The sequence below is a fragment of the Solanum lycopersicum genome, chromosome 1, assembly GCF_036512215.1.
Source record: "Solanum lycopersicum chromosome 1, SLM_r2.1".
Classification (NCBI taxonomy): domain Eukaryota; kingdom Viridiplantae; phylum Streptophyta; class Magnoliopsida; order Solanales; family Solanaceae; genus Solanum; species Solanum lycopersicum.
Window position 1 is genome coordinate 46,410,822 of NC_090800.1, and position 21,094 is coordinate 46,431,915.

At 30.4% G+C, this 21,094-nt stretch overlaps 1 long non-coding RNA gene across 1 annotated transcript; it reads right to left on the bottom strand.

Annotated features, from left to right (window-relative positions):
* Window positions 1-6,930: 6,930 nt before the first annotated feature.
* Window positions 6,931-18,286, bottom strand: LOC112941121 (uncharacterized). Its single transcript, XR_003246139.2, has 3 exons — window positions 18,099-18,286; window positions 7,452-9,005; window positions 6,931-7,287 (listed from the first exon to the last, which is right to left on the bottom strand). It is a non-coding gene; the product is annotated as an uncharacterized lncRNA (long non-coding RNA).
* Between the last annotated feature and the right edge of the window lie 2,808 nt (window positions 18,287-21,094).

Consider the following 21,094-nt stretch of genomic DNA (forward strand, 5'->3'; position numbering starts at 1 on the left):
AATTCGGTTCAATATTGCATTTGACATTATATCAAAAGTAACAAAAACAAACAAAACTCATTCGTTTTGATTTAGAGTACTGATATATACATTAATGATTAATGATTTCATTTGGTTTAACTGAAGTTCAATCAAATTAGTTGCGAGTTAATAACAAAGAACAAAAAAGACTGACACAAAAAAGATTGATGATATAAAATAACATCATTAAATTCCATGCACTCCAGAGATTCAAAATTCGAAGAGAGAGGTCGTACCAGAGAGAGAAAGAGAGAGAGAGAGAGAGAGAGAGAAATGATATGTATGTTGAAATTCCCCCAACAAAACTTTGATTACACTTCAAGGATTGTTTGCAATTCCCCCAACAAAACTTCGATGACACTTCAAGGATTGGCTAATAGACGAATTGGGCGATTTAGAAATGGAAATGTCAACTTGGATCAAATTTTATTACTTAAGACCGTAATTAAGCAATAAAAATATGGTATAACACTTGGAACAACGATTTACAAGGGTGTTATATAACTATTAATTGGATTTACTTGGTCATTGTAAGATGAACTAGTGGTATGATAGTCTTTCTAAATATAATTGATAGAATCGAATGAAGGTAGGTGTATTGACCATAATTTGCTACTTAGACATGTTGTAGGACTATATATTAGTGTTACATATCGAATTAGGTGACAATTTAATTAACCCCCAAAAGACCCATTTTATGATATACATATGTTGCCACATATGATGGGTCTATTACAATTTCCCCAACAAAAATTCGTCGATTTAGGAATGGAAAAATGTCAACTTAGACAAAATTTATTACTTTAGACTATAATTAAGCAATAGAAATATGGTATAACACTTGGGACAACGATTTACAAGGGTGTTATATAACTATCATATGAATTTACTTGGTCATTGTAAGATGAACTAGTGGGATGATAGTCTTTCTAAATATAATTGATAGAATCGAATGAAGGTAGTTGTATTGGACCATAATTTGTTCCTTAGACATGTTGTATGACTATATATTAGTGTTACATATTTAAATAGGTAACAATTTAATTGAATTATACCCCAAAGACCAATTTATGATATACATATATTACCACATTTGACAAGTCTGTTGCAATTTTCCCAATAGAACTTTCATATGTTGTCATAAATGACACTTCAAGGATAGAATAATTGACAAATTGAGTTTATTTAGTAATGGAAAAATGTTGTAACACATGAAAATTTGTTTAATTCATAAATTTAAGTACCTTATCTGTTTCTAAATTAACACGAGATAAGGCATAACAATATCGAGCATAAGAGGATTAATGAGCATTGCAACAAATTGGCCTTTCTCCCAACTTATTAGGTTACTCGTGCAACCTTCCAATTATATCAAAAAATCCCTCGAGATCTCCTAAGAGTTTACAGGATTTATGTTGGTAATGAACATTATGTCTTTTCTCATGAATTCACTGCCTTTGAAAATTGAAATATGACATGCACATATCTTGCACCATTGTGGTCATGGTGTGCTACTTAATTAAGCATTGTCAATCCATTTGAATCGCAACGATTGAAAAAGTCATCTTACAGAAGAAACACATTTAAAATATAAAATACAGTGATAAAAATGTAAATACATACGAATAACATTAAAAGTATCAAGCTTTTTCTGTATAAAGCTTCTAAATTCCAAGATACGCTGCACATTTCAAGGAAAGGAGTGAATCTTTGAAAAAATGAAGATGACCATATAAATGCTGCACAAATTTACCTTTTGATATGCCGAAGATTCATTAGCGACTTCATTTAGGAGCCTGGAACTAAGAAATCAAATCAAATAGTCAAGAAATTGTATTAAAGAGTGAAAATTGATTATTATATTTAACCTTCATTAAATCTTTGAGTGAGTAGGAAGCAATCCTTTCAACGATAACAATTACTAGTTCCCTTGAAAGGGATTTAATGTAGTTTTTTCCCTCAAAGTAATTTTTGAAGATTTATTATTCTTCCTTACCATCTTAGAGAAAATTATATTAAAATATTTAAGTTGTGTTCTTCTTACATAATAATACAATTTCAATGTAATGAATGTGAATATGAAAAGTTGCAACTTCTGAAGATGAAGCACTTCTAAAGAATGTGAAAGTTGCAAGTACTCAATTTTTTTTAAAAAAAGTATAAAATTTGAAGACTTGTAATTAATGAAAGAGGTTGTTGTAATTAATGAAGAAGGTTGTTGAAATATTGCCACAGATGACATATCAAGAGTGGTCAAAATGAGAACATTGTTATAAACATATTTTATAAATAAAAATTCAAAATAAGTACAAAAGACAAAAATACAATATTTTTCACCATATGTTTTAAAGTTATGTGCATATGTTGCCACAAATTTAATTAATCCCACACAGTGGTATGAGACAGAAATTTAACTAGAAAATCTAGTTCTAAATCACAACTGCACAATTCACAACAAATATCGTCTTTATCGTCGCTTCCCCTAAGCCAATCATTTATGCGGGCGATTTGATGGGGTTGATGAACAACGCAATAAATGGGTCTTTCTCCCAAAAAATTAGGTTCTGGCATCCACATTCGACCTTAAATATATCGCAAATGGTGTTGACATCTTCTCACTATAAGTGACATGGTTCTTTTTCATGTTGGCAATGAACATGAAACATTCTCTCATGGATTTACTGCCTTCAAAGAATGAAATTACGGCAAGCACATTTCCAGGAAAGAAATGGCTTGTTGATTAGTTGTCCATCTAGGTTCAAGAAAGTTGACCAACGTTACCTTCTGATATACATATGGTTCATTAGCGACTTTATTAAGGAACTTGGAACTAGGAAATGAAAGTATATGGTTAGAAAATGAAATTAAAGAGCAAATATTGATTAATACATATCTATACCTTAATTTAACATTCATTAAATCTTTAAGGGAGTAGGAAATAATCATTTCAATGATATAAATTAGTATTTCCCTCATAAGAGATTCAATGAAATTTTTTCTAGTTGAAACTATTTTTGAGAAAGTTAAATGAAGACGAAGAGAAGACGCTTCTGTTGTGTTCTTATAGAATCCAAGAAATTTGAAAAGTTGCAAGAGAAGAGATGACTTTAAAAAAAGGGTAAAAAATGAGGAGCCATAATTAATTTTATTTATTAAGGTTGTTCGAATGACAATAATGATTGATTGATTGTTGACAACAGTTACAAGTAATCATTATTTAAAAATATATTGGGACAGATGCGTAATTATTTTAAAAAATATATATTTGACATATGTTGGAACATATGAAATATTTTGTTGTAATATCTAACACATAGTTGACATATGTTGGTACAGATACGTTATGTGGTACTTGTAACACATAATTGACATACGTTACAACATATGCAATATTCTGTTATAAGATCTAACACATTATTGACATATGTTGGTACAGATACATTATGTGGTACTTGTGACACATAATTGACATATGTTGCGATATATGCAATATCTGTTGTAAAATGTAACACATAATTGTCATATGTTGACACAAATGAATTTGTTCAAAATTAATCACACTTTTTATTTATGAAGATCAAATTTCAAAGTTAGTGCAAATCACAGAAAGCCAACATTTTTCACCATGAATTTACAAGTTCTTTACATATGTTGCCACATATGATAATATAACTTATACCTCACAATACTATAAAACAGAAAATTAACTAGATAATCTAGTTCTAAATCACACCTACATAAATATAATGAACATCAACTTCATTGTAGTGTCTTCTCTAGGGAAAATCATTCATGTGACCGATTCGCTCAAATTGATGAACAGTGTAACAAATAGGTCTTGCTTCCAACAAACGAGGTTCTGGCACCCACATTCCAAATATTTCACAAATGATTTCGACATGTTATGACTTTTAGTGGCTCTGTTTTTTTCAAGTTGGAAATAAACATTAAGGCTTCACTCATGGATTCACCGCATTAAAGATAGTGTCTGTTGCTTGATTAATCATTTTGAATGCAGTTTGATCGCTATGGTTGAAAAAATCATACTACGTAAGAAAAAACATTTAAAATGCAAAATAAAAGGAAGAAGTAACTACACTCGAAAATATTAAATATTACTACGTCTTTTATGTATAAGGTTTCTAAATTTTGTAATGTTCTGCACATTTCGAGGAAATAAATGACTTGTTGAACAATTGACCGTCTACAAAAAGCAAAGCTGACAAATGTTACCTTCTGATATACTAAAGGTTCATTAGCGACTTTATTGAGAAACCTGGAACTGAGAAATGAAATTAAAGAGCAAAAATTGATTAGTTCCTTAATTTAACCCTCATTAAATCTTGTATAGAGTAGGAAACAATCCTTTCAATGATATCAATTAGTAGTTCCCTCGGAAGGGACTGAATGATATTTTTACTCATAGTCATCTTTGAAGATTTCTTATTCATATTGGATATTCAGTGAAATTTGAAAAGTTTCAACTTTGAGGACGAAGAGAAGAGAAGAGACAAATTTTTGACTTTTCAAATGTAAGTACTTATTTTATTTTTTTTTGAAAAAAGGGTAAAATATGAAGAGTCACGTCATTAATTTTTTTTCTTGAATGTTGTTCCAATCACAGTAATGATATGATTGACTGATTGTTCACACACATTACACGTATTTATTTTTTAAAAATATGTTGGTACAGATTCATTTTTTATGGTACTCGTAACGCATAATGGACATATGTTGGGACAGATGGAATTTTATGTTGTAAGATCTAACACATAATTGACATATGTTTCCCTAAATGCAATATTTTGTGTTAAGTGACAACATATAATTGTCATATGTTGCCACCGATGCAATATTCGATTGTAAATAGCAACACATACTTGACATATGTTGCCACAGATGAAATATTTTGCTATAAGTTGCAACACATAATTGACATAGTTGCCACAAAATATTCTATTGTAACTAGCAACCCATGATTAAATAAATCAAACATTATATATGAATAACATCACATAAGTTGATCCTAGATAAGATAAGAAGATAGGGATCATTCTCAAATAAGAAAGAACATTCATTAAAATTCAACAACACTTTTTATGGGGCATTTCGATTTGGGCATGTAGTGTTTTTTGTAACCAAAGTCCCTATATACGGAACACTTATTTTTTCTTTTTGATAATAATTCACCAACTCTATGCCATCTCTTATATATCCTTCTTCCATGTTTACTTGGATTAACATATGGAGGAGGTATTTCTCTCAGTATGATATCCAAAGGGACAATAGGTATACCATGGTTTCACGGCATTTATAATAATTTTTCCTTAAGTTTAGTGTGTGTCCAAAAACCATTTTGTATAAATTTTTATGTAAGTTGTTCTTTATTTGCAGGAAATCTGTCTAAAGATGAACGCGGAAGTATTTGAGCAAGAAATGCAGAAAAGTTACCACCTACAGAGCTTGTGACGGTCCGTCGTACCTGTGATGGTTCGTAGGTGGCATCGTAGTGAAGATGCTGAAGGAAGATGGGGGAAGTCTGACCAAGTGTGGGGTTACGAAGTGCATGACGGACCGTAGTAGCCATGATGGTCCGTCTTGCTGGTTCATCGTGATGATCAGAGAAGTAGTTCAATACCCAAATTCCAAGAAGTTTAAGTGTTATGGAACGGAGACCCTCGACGCACCGTCGTGCTTGGAATGGTCCGTCATACCTACCGTCGAGGGTAATGAAGAGAGCAGCAGAAGAATTTTCAAAGTATGGGACGACGGAGTCCATGACGGCCCGTCATAACCGCGATGGTCCGTCACTAGGTCCGTCGACCCAACCGCGTTTTGACAAATTTTCAGCAATTAGAGTCCTTCTTTTATTAGGTTTTTCTTTTTTATAAATAGTTGTAAAAACCTCGTTTTTGGGGTTAGACTTTTGTGGGTTAAACACTTTTATGTTAGATTCTTTGTTAGTAGATTATTTTGGATATTAGACTTTGGATTGTTACACTTTTCTCTAGAGTAGATTGTTGGTGATTTTGTCGATTAATCAAGTAAATTTCTGGATTGATTGTTTCTCATTGAAGTAAGTGCATGAAATCTTATATTATATATATGAATATTGGATTATGACTATGGGTAACTAAACTCCATAACTAGGGTTGTGGGAACCATGAGTGAATAATAAGGTAAAATCTAACTAAAATAACAAATCTAGAATAGTATCTTACATGTATTGATAATTCTTTCGTTTAGAAATCTTTTTAACGGATGGCCAACATTAGAAATCTCCTTAATGCTACTTGCCGGACGAAGGATGTAGATAATAGGAAAAGAATTATCAACATAGATTTAGTGTATACTATCTAATAGGCTAGTATTGATTGGTACGAGGTGATAACTTAGTCAAATATCGAATATGATGCTTAACATGAGGTAAAGGTAAGGGTTAGTATAGCAATACACGTAGCCGGTCCATGGTGCGGAGTAAAATTTTCTAGATGCCGGACCAAGGATTTAGAAATACATAACTTATCACTTTGTATGCAAGATACTAGGAAAGAATTGTTATAGTTAGAATTATCAAGTTAGAAACCTGTGGGGAACACTTATACCCTAGTTACTTTGATTAATTGATTAAACTCCAAGATTTGAACGTGTTAGTTGTTGCTTCAATTTAGCTAATTATTTTTATTAATTTAGATATAAAAAAACTCCCGTTATTGTCTTTTGTTTTCTAAGTAAATAATTGACTAAATAATAGTAATAAAAAATTGAAATTAAGTCTAAACTATTTTCCTCGTGGAAACGATCCCAACCTCATTAGTTGGGTTCTTTACTTGATATGACCGCTTCACTTCTTATTTGAGAAGTAAGTATGAGCGTATCAACAATCCAAGAATCTTTAGGTGGCACTGAGTGAAGTTCCTGACAATATGCCATTATGTATTTTTCCACAGAATAATATGGAAAAAAGTACACATAAATTTGTTTTCTAAAATCGGCACCATGTTGAGATCAAAGCGCTGCCATGGCATGTGGACAAGGTATTTTGTCAAGTCAAAAATTCTACAAGTACAATTTCTTTTTTGTAGATTTGTAGTAGAAGCATCACCATGACCAGTAACACTGAACTTGTAGTTAGCGATTTGATGAGCCAACAACTTGTTGCCTCAGTTGACATACTCTGATATGTCTTTTTCAATCGAGGGAACAAATCTATTTGCAGAGTGCACCAACTCCATACGCCTCTGGTGAAATGACAATGCAAATCTCCTGTTTATTTCATCAAATAGAGTGACAATGATTAATTCTTTTTCAACATCAAACATATCATTCACCGACACCACGATGTTTGACATCATAATGTTATATCTACACAATAAAAAAAATAAAAAACAAACACATAAAATAAAAATAAACTCAAAATGAGATGATACCTTTTCCTGGGAAAATGCCTTACTCCATGTATCGAATCCAATACGTTCAAGAACTTTAGCCGCCTTTGGTACCAAATCTCTTATTTGATTGAAATGATCATTGAACTCACCTCTATCCTACGCCTTTGTTACTTTATAAAAACGGGACACTACCTTTGAACTGTGAAAGTTATTTAGAATATTTTTCCTAAGGTGTATTAGGTAAAATGAGATGCAAGGTAGATTCTCGTAACCATCTTTCGAATACTTGATGCCTATTAGAAATAATGCATAACTCATTAGTACCATCTACAAAGCTTCTCATATTTTAATTTTTTTTCCTTATGAGGTATCACATTCCATGTCTACGACACAAAAAGCCAATGAAAATATATGATTCTCATCATCTTGTTCTACCGCCGATAAGAAAACTCCTCCACACTTCTCTTCAGGAATGTGCCATAAATGACTATTACTTTTCTCATTTCTTGAAAACCAGTTATCCAAGAACCTCCCATTTTCATCAAGCGACAATACCGTCTTGCTTCCTGGATTTGCAACTTCAAGCATACAACAATACGCATTAAGCACTACATACTCGTGCTCATGTGTTCCCCTGACATTAGATTTAGTATTCTCCATGCCCTTATAAATCTTCCAATAACTTACCTTATACCCAATTCTGTCCAGAGTTGATTTGACACGTCTCTTGTGGATGGGCCTTTACCATTGGGAAATCTACTTCCCTATGACTTTTGTTATGACATGGGGATTATGGCTTGTAACATGCTTTGAACCACACGTATGGTATTTTTCGTAGATACTAATGGTAAAACTGTTGCTACTTGTAAATTTCACAGCCTTCAGTCACCAATTGCAATTCATATATGAACATTTAAAAAGAAAACACATTACAAGAATTGATCACCTTTTTCAGTCTGAAATATTTTTTTCAAGCAAGAAATTTTCAATGAATTTACCAGTTCTATCTTGTTCTTGAATGTCATTCCTTTATAACAATGTGTGTCATCATCTCGAACATTATTCACGCGTGATGATTGAGAAGCGCATGAATGTTGTTGCCAACTATAGGTGTAGGAAGAATGTTGCTCTCAAGGTCCAACCCTTCATTTTCACCTATTCCAATTTCATCATCGGGATTATTCATATCCATGGGATCAAATTCATCATTTAACATATCTTTTTGGCGTTCGTCTACATTAGGATCATCCTGATAGGATTTTCTTCCGCGTAATCTCTTAATATGGGTGACTGCTCCTACCAACTAAACAAGCAAACTAGGTTGACCAATTATTCTAAACGGTAAAATCTTCTCATTATGAAAAAATGGGGAATGTAACTCATGACAAGATCTTCCAGTTGACAATTTTACCTAGACTTATTCACGACTAAATTGAAGAAATCATCATGCAAAATATTTCTTTTGACATACATCCCTACTGAATGGGCTCCTTGTTTATTACTATCCTTCCAACACCAAATGAATCGATTTGTCTTGTCTACCCATTCACCACGACAATCAATTCTTACAAATAATAACTCCATTTATTGTACCTGAAGAAATCATTTAAAAACAATTATTAATTATGAAGAATAAGCATATCTTTGCAACATATGATGGCGAGATGTAAGTCATATATTGCTACATATGTCTTTTTTGTTGTGACAAATAAATCACATGTGACAACATGTTTATGTTGTATGTTGCCACATATAACTTTTCTTTGCGAGATGTAAGTCATATATTGCTACATATAAGTATTCTTTTGTGACAAATAAATCACATATAGCAACATGTGTAACATTTGCAAACTGAAATAGCTAGGATTAAACAAAGAAACTAGTAATAGTTATTTTTGGAAAGAATAGGAAAAATCTGGAAAATTTCATCAGTGTAAAAGTAAGATTTTGGTCATTTTCAAACGTCCATAACTTCTAGCTCAGGGTTATTTAGGACCAGTTCTTTATTTGGTTGGAAAAACCTTGATGAGATCTTTCCAACGTCGCTGAGTTTACAAAATTTTGGTATTGTATGAGGGAGATATGCCTATCGGAAGTTGGGCCGTTGGATTGAGGAAAATCCAATCCAAATTTTAGTAAGGGTAAAGAAGTCTTTTAACCCCACTATTTCCTAATCTTTAAGGGTTTATTAGGGTTAAAAGTAACCTATAAATCAGTTTTTAGAAGATTGAATATGTTTAGGGCTTAAAAGAAAAGAGAAGAGAAGAATGAGAAAGGAGAAAAGACAAAGGTTTCGCCAAGATTGTTGAGTGAGTTTCATCGGGGGTCATCCCTTTCAGATATGTGAGATCTTTCTGTGATGGGTTCTTCCACCCATAAAATAATATGTTTGATTTAGCGCAATTAGAGTTGATTGAATGATGAACATTGAAGTTCCTGATGAAAAACCGATGAATTCTATTTGGTTGAGTTGTAGTATTCCTTTGGTTCTTTGATTCGTGTTTCCGAGATATTTTACGAGTCTAAACTATTGGGTATTGAGGATATTAGTGATCCTAAGTGTTTGGGGTGAGATCCAGGGAGTTTAGGAGGTTTATAATTGAAAATTAGAGAAGAAAAGTTAGAAATCTAGTCTGACAAACCCTGGGGTGCCGCGCCTGCCAGAGCCCCTCAAAGAAGCTTTTGTCTAACAGGGCCTGGCGCATCGCACCAGCTTGATCCCCTCAGGACAGTCTCTGTCCGTCAGGCTCTGGCGCCCCGCGCCTTTCAGAGCGTAGGGTCACCTGGAGATCCCATTTTTCCCCATATTTTTGTACGAGTTCTTAAGTGATGTACCTATGAATCCTAGTTAATTTTAACACTTTTAAGTACATCTAACCATCATGAAATCATCAATAAACATGAGATCATGATCCTTGAATCCATAACCCAAATTCAAGCAAAGTTAAGATCAAAGTCAAAAAAGTTAAAAGTCATGTTTAAAAGTTGAGAAGCAAGTCAAACTGAGTTCTTAAAGTTTTCAAGAGTCTTAAACAAACATTTTTTACTTTGTTTCAATTCTCAATCTACAAGTTGATCAAATAGTAAAGAGTTGAGTCTAAATCTAAAAAATTATAAGGGAACTAAGTGTTCCCTAGAGTTAAGTTTCAAGTAAAGCAAAGAGCAAAGAGTAAATTCATTTATCAAAAGCTATAAGGGAACTAAGTAGTCCATTTGAGTTAAATGTTTTCACATTTTGAGAAAGAGAGGAAGCTAGACTTCCACAGAGCCTTTGGCTAGTTTTAGAAAATGGTAGTTATTCCAATAGATCTTTTAAAGTTAAGTTTGCAATTACCTTAAACCAGAGAAGAAGTTGTTTTAAAATCATACGAGCTAAGTATTTTGGGAGTTGTATTGAGCACCGATATGGGGACACAAGTTCATATCAACTCAAGTCTCCATAAACCATGTAGCCAACATGAACAGATAAAGGGTCATAATTTTTAGATAATTCCTTAGTGCTTTTTAGCATTGACTGGTGGATCCACTTAGTAGTTCAAGTTCTATACCGATGGCAAGGTATATAGCGGTCCTCTTGAAATATGAGGTAAGACGTTGTACCATAATTTAGGCTCATAGTGATGGTTCTCGGTTAGAGAATCTCCCATAGAAACTATGTTACGTTCATATATAAGTAAAGTTGAGTTTATTATTGCATTAGTATTAATGAACTAAGTGTTTACACTGTTTTTACAAACTTTGTGTGTGTGTGTGTGTGTATATATATATATATATATATATATATATATTGCATGTGTCTTTACTGCTTTATATTGAGTTATGACTTCTTGAGTTGAGCAAAGTCAAGGTAAGTTAATTCTTACTCCTTTAAAGCTTAGTAGTTATTGTTTAGCATTCCAACTCGCATACTCGTACATTCAATTTACTGATGCCAGTTGCCTGCATCGTTTCATGATGTAGACGGTGGTAACCAAGAACAGCATCCAACGCCTCGTTGATCCAATTTGAGCATCCAGAGTAAGTGGTGAGCCTCCTTGCTTCCGGAGTACACTTTATTGCTTTGAGTATTTCCTTATAGAATGTTGAGGGTTTGTCCTAACATTCATCTTAGTAGTAGTAGAGGCTTCATAGACAGGTAGACAGTCAGACAGTTCAATTTTCGTCTCTTTTATCTTACATGTCAGATGTTTTAACTTTGAGAATTAAGTGTCATATTGGCCAAGACAATTATTTAAAGTATTTTCTTATGAGAATGTTCCAGTTTTAGGATTGAGTTAAATTACGTCTTCCACTGAGTTAAGAAAGTCAGCCCAAGGCTTCACTCAAGGCCAGCAATGTTCGTTAGGTGCATGCCACGTCCAGGGTGTATGCTCCAAGCGTGAAGACATGTTTATGTTATATGTTGCCATATATGACTTTTCTGTTGAGAAACGTAAGTCATTTGTTGATACATATAACTATTCTATTGCGATGGAAATAACCTTTCTATTGCTACATATTGCTTTAATATGTTTCCAATAGTCGATTGTTGGAAAAAATTACAAGTAGCCAGATAAGATGATCATGAATGATTTCAATTAACTATTAATTTTAGTTACCAAAACAATAGAGTGTGATCCAATCACTTATGAAATAATTCCAATTGATACAAAACAGAATCTGGTCTACTGATTAGAGATTAGCTAAATCTTATTCAAGAAGAAGAAACGAAGAAGAAAGCTGAAGCACTAGCAGCCAAGACCCACAATGTACGAAAAGAAGAAGAAGAAGATGAAGATGAAGATGAAGAGAGCGGTAAGAATGGCAAGCAAAGACGAGAGCAGAAGAAGAAGAACAAGAGGAGGAATACGAAGACTAGAGGCGGGAGAAAAATCTTTTATTTCCCCTTTTGACTCGATTGTGGCTTCTCTCCCACCAAAATTAGGTTTTAGTCAATTTACTTTTTTACCCTCATTTATTCCCACGAAAGTTGGTTAAATTAAGTTATAGTCAGTTTACCCTTTTACTCCTCAATTAATTCAGTACATCAAACTGTCAACTTATAAACTTGAGGGAACCTCCACAATCTCAATCACATAATTGTCACCTACACCCAATACCTAAGACTTATATCACCGCACTTTTATTTTGAAGCCTTAGTATCATTTTTTTTTAAAAAAATCCCTGGTTAGGAGCTCCATTTTTTTTCAGTTTTCTTTTTTGGAAAACTAAACTCATATTTATTACACAACTGGAAAAACTAATCGTGCTTCGCGCGAATTTAATGCCACAAAATATATAAAATAATTCTTAAAGTCTATTCGTAACTAAAACTAAAACACTATATTATCCTATACAAAAGATTATAATGTAAGGGAAAATGAAAATTATTACATCTTATCATTTATCCTTAATAACATAAGTATAAAGTAATAACTATAAAAATACATACCAAGATTGTAACATAAACAATGGTGTTACTAAATCACTCAACATAAGTAAAGAACACAAATATTTAATTGTAAAGAAGAAGAAGAAGAAAATGAGAGGAAATTCCTCTATTTATAGACAATAAATGGTAGTGTAAACAAATATTTATTGTGCCCTATCAGAAATGTTGCAACTATTCGGAAAAGTTGCAACCCTTCAAATAAAATTGTCTTACATATGAATAATATATTGTTCTTTTTAATATGAACTAAAAGTGTATTATAAATGTATTAAAAGTGATCAAGTGAAAAAAATTGTTATTGCTATAAATGGTAAATATTTTTTATGTAAAGTATATTTATGTAAGTTTCCCGACATATAAACTTAACAAAGCCCACATTCCTCTAACTTCCTATTTTTCTTGCCCACTTTTCTATATTAGTTTTCTTTGAAAAGAAAATCTTCGTTGAAGCAATAGTTCAAAAAATATATTATAGAATGACTCACAAGTTCTACCATGAACGTACTGATCGTGTTTGAAATGTTACCAAACACGTCGTTGAAGTCAACAAGCAGTTTCGTAACAAGAACTTAACAAAAAGGATCCATGTGAGGATTGAGCACATCTAACAGTCTCGATGCACTGAGAAGGCAGAGAAATGATTAAGAAAAATTATGTGGTGAATGATTTCATTTGTGGTTTATATAAATTCTAGTATATATGAGATTTAAGACATTTGATTTCATGTTTATTGGACATTCTCTTATTCTTTCTTTGTGTGTCCCAGTGATATTTGGCTATTTTTTTGAATAAAAACATTGCATCTGAATGACATGTTTTGTTATTTCTTCACAATAGTTTTGTTGTTCTTCATAACTGCATGCTAGGAAACTAACTAAACTGTGGAAGACATTCTAATTTATATTGGATGATTATTTTGAATCTTTTATCTTCTGTTAGTGTTATTATTAATACATAATTAATTTTATTAATCAAATTGATTATATTGAATTTACTCCTTTATAGCAAATAAATTTACAAATTGTTGACACTAATTTTTAAAACATAAAAAATAAATTTTAATCAACACTTTTTTGTGGCAAATTATCAATTCTTTTATTAAATAATCAAATTAATTTTCTACATTATTTCTTTGTAGAAAAAAAAACAATCCAAATTACTTAAACACATAGGACTTTGTTTTGTATAGAGTTTGCGTATTTTAGGATTACATTACTGTTTAAGAGTCTTTTTTATGAGAAATTATCAAATGAAAGAAGATTGAAAAAAACGATGTAAGAATTTATTAATAAATATGTAATTATTTAAACACGATTTTTTTCTCCCATTTTTCTTTGCATGATCTCTCAAACCGTTTTGACACATTCATGGTGATCATGCGCACGGAACGACTTGGCTATTAGAAATGATTAGAGTTTGCATTATCATTTTAAACAAATTCATGTGGCCTATTTCATATTGATACACCCACATTATATTATTTTAATAAAATTAGTTATTTTTGAATTTGAATTCAAATTTAAAGTGATTATCTAAAATTGTTCTACCATAATCTCTATTCTCTATTTACATAAAAAAATTTTATTAATGGGTCTATTCTTCTTCAAATGTGTAATGGGGGCGTGTGAAAGTTCAAGAAGAAGAACAATATTTATCAAAGTGAAAATCATCCACACATCATGATGAAATTTTTAGATCTATAATATTTTATTATGTTTTTTTTAGTTCATTTAATTCTTTCTATCATATTTTGTAGTTAAATTCTTTGGAGCAATGAGTTTTATTTGTTTATTTAATTTACATTTGTAATCCAAATTAAATTATCGATAGAATATCTTGGTATATAAATTTTTGGAAAGTTCTATTAATCAACTTCATTCTTTTGTGTTTTGTTGATTTTTGTACATTGCAAACTCTAGGATTGTAAGTAATAGATAGCCAATATTGCCTATGTTGCTTTGCCAAAACAGATTATGGCTAATTGTAGCCATCCCAAGCCTTCTAAGTGGTAGTAATATTTGGATAAACCATGTAATTTGCTATTTTATTAGAGCTTATGAGAAATTTAATCTATAATATTAACTTTGTGTATCGTTCTGCTATTAATTATTTTATAGAGTCATATAAAATAAGTATTTGAGTTGTATTCTTCAATTAAATAAATGTTATCTACTTAACGCTCACATATGTATCAATTCATAAAAATGATATTAGAGTTTTTCTCTACACTTTATTTGAATTAATTCATTTTAAGTATTTTTAAATCAAAATAGCTTTTATTTTTGATGTAATGGTTGGATTAACTAAAAAAAGTCCTATATAATGTTTGTGATTATAGAGTGATAGAGATTTAGACATTTTCTACTTAATTTTTTTTAGATCAAATGAGTTCCTATGTTTTTGGGATTACAATTGTACCATTTGATGATTTTTATTATGATAAACGTTTTTTAGAACCGTCTGTAACTTTTGTTTAACTTTATTGGAGTAAATATAATACTTTCTTAATTCATTATTATTTTTCTTAATTTTAATACAGATCTAGATACTGACATGTTTTTTATTATTGAATTATTGGTCATATATTCACATATATAAAATGCTTTTATTTGCAAATTTATACAAAAAGTAATCAATATATGTGTATATATGTATATTTGTCACAATAATGGGTGAACACATCAAATTATTAAGTGAAATATTAACATAATGATGATATTTAACATGTTTAGGACGATATGAATTGTTAATAATGACATATGAGATTTTACTAAGCTCGCACATCGCACGAATACGAATACCAGTAGTATTTAATAGTTTGGATCATTTCATTATATGGCTAATACAATAATTAAATAATTTAACAAAGTAAAAAACAAAAAAATGATTTACTTTATAAAACGTTTTAAAAATAAACTCAAATGTAAGAATTACATTTTATTTTTGTATTTATTAATTCATAGGATTTCACCTTAAAAATGTTCTTGTTTTTTGGGTATGTGCTAGATACAGTGGGTAAGTTCATTATTATTAAATTTATCAATGTTCTAATTTATTCATATAAAATTTAATAAAGCAAGCAAAAAACTATCACGCATGCACGTGCAGACGAACATGCACACACGTACACACACTATTTCTTTCTTTAATCTGTAGCATAATTTTAATACTTGTAGAAGTTACATTCTGATATTAAACATCAAACCTTTTCAATAAAAATAAATAATAGATGAATAAAATTTAAAGTATAAAGAATTTTTAGTTTGATTTAAGATCATTTTATGATCAATCACCGTTTTCTTATCTATTTTTATATAGTTGGCAATGAGTGTATCTCGTGACATTACATTTTCTCATTTAAAAATGAACACAAAATGTAACAGGAAATTCATACTTAAAAAATATCACACTCAATATAAATATAAAATAGAAGAAAATATATGAAACAATTCATAGTCAATGAAGAACGAAAATGAAAATATTTGTTCATACTATATTCACTTTAGTGTTCCAGCACAGTACTTTCTCGGTTAATTTTTACTTACATTTCTATTAAAAATAATTATTATTAAAGATATATTATCATATTATAAGTAAACGTGTATATCTATTTTTAAAGACTAAACATCAAAACTAATAATTCAATAGACTAAGTTGATGCCCCCTATTTTAGCAAAATTAGGAAGAAACTCCTTCATTTGAGCGTAAAAGAAACAAAAATAGAAAAATAAAGAAGAAGTATCGTACCTCAATCGTGTGCCTTTTTCATAATTTTTAGTACTATTGTCTCTTGAACAACATGATCTAGTAATTTATTTGGAAAAAAAGATCCATGATATGTGTATTTGTCACTTTTCACTCGTTATGTGAACATAGATTATTAAATTCTCTCTAAAATGAAAACACAAAAGAAATTAAATAAAGAATCAAAACAAGAAAATAAAATTAAAATCCCCTTGCACTATACATAGAAGTTTTTTATCTGAAACAAAGTTCATAGTTAATTGCACATTCTCCACTCTCTTCTCTTCTTTTTTAATAGAAAGTCAATACCTATATTTCATAAGAGCATGAAAAAAACATAATGGATGAGGTATGAATGATTTATGATCGAAGGAAGATGAATGTTGAAAATGTTGTGACTGTTCATAGGAAATATATTTTTTTAATAAACAAAATATGAAGGTTAATTGAAGTGTATTAATGTTCTAAATGATACAATTATTACTCAAGTATATATGTGATAAAAATCGTAAGAGGAAAATAGGAGTATGAATTGACGAATAATTTGTTCATCAACTCTTTCCTGTGTAGTATCTCAAATCGTGTTGAATTTAGAACATAATCAACTATTGAAAATAACATTTGAGATTTTTTAAGAAAACGAAGAGTATAAACTTGAAAAAAATTATAGTTTAAAAGTGGAGGAGACCTCTCTATTATAGATAACAAAAATTATAGTTTAAAAGTGGAGGAGACCTCTCTATTATAGATAACAAATAATAGTATGAAAAGTGCTACTTGTGCCTTATCTAAAAAGTCACAATCCTTCAAAAAAGGCACTGCTCACCAAGAAAAGTCACAACCATTTGAAAAAATTCTAACTTTTCGAAAAAGACAACCCTTTCGAAAAGTCGGAACCCTTTGAAAAAATTACAACCCTTCTGAAAAGTCACAACTCATCGGAAATGTCACAACCCATCAAAAAGTGTCAACCCTTCGGAAAAGTCACAGCTCATTGAAAAAGTCAAAATCCTTTAATGTGAAAAGGTATCTACTTGTAATATTATACAAGTATTTATTAAATAAAAATAAATAAATTGAGTATTTGTAATTGGGAATATCATAATAATTCGGCATTCATATTTGTTTGGAAGTTCATGGTATTATATATATATATATATATATATATATATATATATATATATATATATATATATTGTTCATCTTTTTCTCTTAGCCTTTGTTCTTAAAAATAATCTTCTTTAACCACACCCCGAATTTAGTTATCCATAGTTCTTTTTCTCAGAACAATTAACCTGGCAATGTCCTAGGAATTTACAGGTTAATCCATCGATATTTTTAAGAAGATAAGAGACTAACCATATACTAAAGTAATATAGATTCATGATGATATTTATAAATTTACATGAATATTTAAATAATCATAAAAGTAAACACACATGATTTACATAAAACACACATAATTTACATATATGAGAAGTTTTACTAGAAACTTAAATATGAAAACTTACATTATCTAGAATAGAGTGAAGTTTCCCTTTCGGAAAACCCGAACGACTTCCAAAGTAACTTTACAAAAACTTGACAAAACCTAAGAACCTAAAGAAAATATTTTTATATTTTATTTTTAAAGAGGAAGGATCTTTGGAGGGATTAAGATTTGCAGGTTGTAGATTTTTTGCTCTTTTTTGCTTTCTTCGCTCTCTACCTTCTTCTTCTGATAATGTCTTCTATATATACACAAATATGGACTTCAAACTTCGGACTTCAGAATGAAAATAATTTCATCTTTTCCGCCGGGTACGCATTGGGCCCCATCGCACGTGAATTGATTCCTTTCTTTGCATTATCATCCGTCCTTTGTCCGAATTATTACTATTCCCTTATCACTTATTATTTGTCTTATACAAAAAGAAACTTTATCTCTTAATACTTGTCTATTCTAAAATAAAGTAAATACGCGTCCCAACAGTTTTTCCACAAATGTGTGGTAGTGAGTAAAGTGGGACTCACATTGTTGACAAAAGAGGCATTCCTCTTTTTTGACTACATTATTGTGTGTGTATATATATATATTATGTGTCTAAGTTGTGTAAAGCAATGGAATCAAAGCTCATACCCGAATCATAGTCGTTTGGGTCTTGAGCAAATTGCATAGAGTCTGAAAAACCATCTAAATTATTTGGGCTTAAATATGAATTTTGTCTTGGGCTTTGTATTGGGCTGGGGTTTATATGTTTGTCTTTGTCTTGTTGTTCTTTAAGTAGTTTTTCTACAGTCTTGGTTATGATGGATTCTAAGTCTTTATTTTTTTGTGATTTTTTGGTTTTTTGTCTGATTTTTTGGCTAAAAGAAATTGGTAGTTGTCTTCTTGAGGATGAGCTTTCTTCTTTTTCACTTTTTGGCAAAGTGACAGCCATTAACAGATTTGATGAGTCTTTACCGGCTACCGTTTGAACCGGACTAGCTGTATCTTTATCCGATACAGTGGATTTATTTACATTCAGAGGGGAATGTACACCCATCTCATCCATTTTTATTGGGGATGGAAAACCATGTATATTGATCTGATTGTCTTTTATCTTTAAGTCATTCTCCATTTTTGCCATCCTGTCCTTTAGCTGGAGATTTCCCTGAGCTAATAATTCATTCTTGAGATTTAGTCTCTTGAAAGCTTCGGTCATTGAAGAACAATGATCGCAAAATATAATTTTATCTGTGTCTTTCTGAATATGGTATTGAGGAATTTTGTCTGGATTTTGTTTAAGAGAGGGAGAGATATAGTAGTTTGGGCCTAATACCCCTCTAGCATAATCTAGTGCTTCAGTAAAATCATTAAAGCCTTTAAAAAGAGGTTTTGAAAAACCTTTAATAGAATCTAATACTTCTATCCAAGTCTGAAAAATTCCATTTGTTTTACCATGAATAACAACATAGTATTTAAATTTTTTTTCTTTATTTTTACTATTAAAATAAAATCCTAAGGCATTTAAAACTGCAATTATATATTTAGTGTCTTTCTTATTATGGGCTATCCATATATTGTCTATTAAACATTTTTGTTGTTTATCTATATGATATATAGGTAAACTTCTAAAAGTTAAATTAGATGACTCATATGCTATTAGATTATGTCGTCCAAATTGTAATATTTCTACTCTATTATCATCTATTTTATTTAAAGGTCTAAACTATAAATTAGATAATACTGTCTGTCTGTATATGTCTGAGTAATCTTGGGTTGGAGGTTGAACTCCTTTGCCCTTGTCTTGAAAAGAAGGTCTCATTCTGAAAAATTTAAAATTATACTTTGATTAATAATCTACTTAGTTGATCTGCAATATTATTATCATTTCCTTTAATATGTTCAAAAATTATAGAATTATAAATTGATATAGTGTCTAAAACATTTAGTCATCTTCTTCTACTACTTGTTTTATCATTAATTTTTTGATGGAATTTTACTATTGCTTCACAATCAGTTCTTATTAAAATTTCTGGTTTATTTAAGATATAAATTCTAAAACTATTTAAACCATATATTACAGCTAAAATTTCTACATCTATGCTAGTTTTATTTCCTTTTTCTTTAAATTCTCCACTTTGATAAGCGCAAATTTTTTCTTCTTGCTTAGAACTATATTTATGTGGTTTTGATTTTAATACTGCTCCCCATCCATCAAAACTTCCATCTGTCTCTATTATTAAATAATCTGATTCTAATGACATATTAAGATCAGGTATATTTTTTATTTTTTCCTTTATTTTTTGTACTAATTTTATATCTTCAATATTAAAATTTCTTTGTCCCTTATTTCTTGTCTTAGAATATAATGGTCCTGCTATTTTTCCTAAATCTTTAATAAAAGGTCTTGCATAATTAACTATACCTAACATTTTTTGTAAATCTTTTAAATTATCTAATTTATCTGGCATATCTAAGGCCTTTTTAGCTATATGAGGTTGTAATTTGACCTTCCCTTCTCCTAAAATGATTCCTAAAAAATTTATATAATTTTTAATAATTCTATCTTCTTTTTACTAATTATTATTCCATTATTAACAAATAACCTAAAAACTGTTTGTAAATGTCCTAAATGTTCTTTTATATTTTTACTGAATACTAAAATATCATCTACATATACTAAAACAAATCTTTTATATTCTCCAAATATTTTATCCATTTTTCTTTGAAATATTGGAGGTGCTGTTTTTAATCCAAATGGCATAACTAACCATTCAAAATGTCCTTCTGGGCAAGTAAATGCAGTCCATTCTACACTATCTGGATGCATTTTTATTTGCCAATATCCTGACTTACAATCGAATTTACTAAAAATTGTTTTACCTTGAATTCTATTTATTAACTCTGTTTTGTCTGGTAATTTATATCCATCTGTTCTAGTATTATCATTTAATCTTTTGTAGTTTATAACCATTCTAGCTTTTCCTCTAACTATTTCGCTATGATTTCTTACCATAAAGGCTGCTGATCTATGTTTTGAAG